This window comes from Nestor notabilis, unplaced genomic scaffold (assembly GCF_000696875.1).
Source record: "Nestor notabilis isolate BGI_N333 unplaced genomic scaffold, ASM69687v1 scaffold12060, whole genome shotgun sequence".
Lineage (NCBI taxonomy): Eukaryota > Metazoa > Chordata > Aves > Psittaciformes > Psittacidae > Nestor > Nestor notabilis.
The window spans coordinates 951-3700 of NW_009909755.1; positions in this window are offsets into that span (position 1 = coordinate 951).

The following is a 2750-nucleotide window of genomic DNA, read 5'->3' on the forward strand; positions in this document are numbered from 1 at the left end:
GGTAGCACCCGAGCGATTTTGAAGCGTATACAGTCCTGGCTTCCTCCATTACCAACTGAATCGCATTGGCAGTGGTAATTTCAGCTTCAGGAAAAATAACTGCTAAAGAATGATAGCAGTAAAGCCCTACAGCCTTTCTCAATTAAATTAAGTGGAAATTTAGTCCTCGAGTACTGCTTCTAAACTGGCTGAGCAGAATATGAGCAAGTGCCCTTGGTGAGCTGGAGGATAGCTTGGAGCAGGAGAAAGACTGCTTGCTTTGCTCTGACCATCCTTCTTACAGCCCCCATCAGAAGAGTCAGTGGCCACCCTCTGCTCTGTATCTAATGTTGGCATGAGAATAACAGATTGCAAGTTGAATCTGCTCTAACAGAGGCCATGTAAGGTGGTGAATTTAGGAAAAGGCTACTGTCAATCCCTTTAGCCATCATTTCTCTTATGGTTTTCCAACAGCAGCTTGTACTTCCACCATTATTTATCTGTCTCCACCACAACCTCTTGATCTTTGAAGGCTATTTGGGTTTTGTATGTCTTTTCTGCCTCATTTATTTCTACCCTTTCTGCTTACCCCAGTGCTTTCTGGTTTTTATCAATACTATCTACAAACATCTCACATTTGTTAATGGGTCTTACAAACTTTAATTGTACAAATAAGGACTTTTTGTCTCTATACATTCCTGTGTGAGGGGAGCTGATGTCATTTTCTGTAAGGAAATAGCAGTAAAGCCCTACAGCCTTTCTCAATTAAATTAAGTGGAAATTTAGTCCTCGAGTACTGCTTCTAAACTGGCTGAGCAGAATATGAGCAAGTGCCCTTGGTGAGCTGGAGGATAGCTTGGAGCAGGAGAAAGACTGCTTGCTTTGCTCTGACCATCCTTCTTACAGCCCCCATCAGAAGAGTCAGTGGCCACCCTCTGCTCTGTATCTAATGTTGGCATGAGAATAACAGATTGCAAGTTGAATCTGCTCTAACAGAGGCCATGTAAGGTGGTGAATTTAGGAAAAGGCTACTGTCAATCCCTTTAGCCATCATTTCTCTTATGGTTTTCCAACAGCAGCTTGTACTTCCACCCTTATTTATCTGTCTCCACCACAACCTCTTGATCTTTGAAGGCTATTTGGGTTTTGTATGTCTTTTCTGCCTCATTTATTTCTACCCTTTCTGCTTACCCCAGTGCTTTCTGGTTTTTATCAATACTATCTACAAACATCTCACATTTGTTAATGGGTCTTACAAACTTTAATTGTACAAATAAGGACTTTTTGTCTCTATACATTCCTGTGTGAGGGGAGCTGATGTCATTTTCTGTAAGGAAGGAAATATCTTTACACTGATTTGATGTAAACTACCCAAAATGAAAGAATGATTACACTGATTTGATGTAAATTACCCAAAATGAAAGAATGAAGCAAACAGGTAAGAAGTCTTTGTCATAATACTCAGTGAATCCAGCTTTCTTCAAATGATATATAGGAGAGCATTTACTTCAGTTTTTTAAAGGAAAGGGAACTCTTCCTGGATGATAAAGATGGAATAGGAAGGACAAGTTTTTATGGAAGAGAACAACCTGCGAATTGATATGGCCTTTTAACCTCTTTCTGCAGTGGTTAGGAACAGTAATCCAAATAAGTAGAAAGGGGTTTTAGCCAAACTTTACATAATGTAGCTCTTGAAAAGTGCCGTCTCAGAGATTCTGTCCACAGCTTTCTGTAACCAAATTGTTCACAGTGCTTAGGAAAACTATCTAAACTTTGAAAAGCAGGTAGATGCAGCACATGGCTGTGATCCAAGAAAACTGTGTGCGTTCACCTTTGTCTGCTATCCAAAGCTTGTCCACTGAATTGAATGTGTGTGGTTCTCCCCATAATATGACCAAGCTCTTCACAGTGCTTGGGTGAAACCTGAAATTTCCTTTCTCCCTTTCATAATTTCTTATGCCAGTTCCCCATTGCTTTGGTTATATTTTGAGTAGCACTTAACCCCAGCACTCTGTGACAGCACTTTATCAGTGTTACAAAGCATCCCTGGTCTTGTGGGAAACAGAAGTCTGCTCGGAAGCAGCCAAGACTTAGTACAGGTTGTCATGCAAATTCAGAGGCTGAGAAGAGAGAACTTGTCAGCTTTACCTTGATAAGCCCATGAGTGTGAAAGACATGCCACATGCAATTTCCATTACAGAGATCACCAGGAATCCATGAGAAGTGTGAATGAGTGGAAGGAGACAAGCATGCAGAAAATTATTCAAACAGGAAACCTTGGGCAGTTCCAGGTGTGCCTGCTTTCCACAGGAATCAAGGGGATTCTCAAAATTGTCTTGTCAGATCAAGAGATCATCCATTACAAAGGACATCAAGGTAGCAAGATAACATTTGCAGATTAACCTTCCTATATATTTTTCCCCTCAAGCAAAAAAAGGTCAGAAATTCTCTCACAGTAGGAAATCAGTTTCACTACCACCCAAAAACCTTTTAGTGCTTTACCTCTTAGCCTGGGACATCTTCCTGGTTCAATTAAGAGCAATGTACTGCATCCTCCTCACCTTTCCCTGACACTGGCAACTTCATCCACAGGTACAAGCATCCTCTCCCTTTGTGCTGGAGAAGGGGTATGGACTGTTGGGGGAGTTGGCTTTCAGAGGCTGAAAACCCTGGCTGCCCTTACAGTGAGAGATCAGAAATGAGGATCCTGTTCTTTAGCAGCATCTCAAATCCTGTCTGGATTTGTTGGCTAGAAATCTGCTGCACCATTT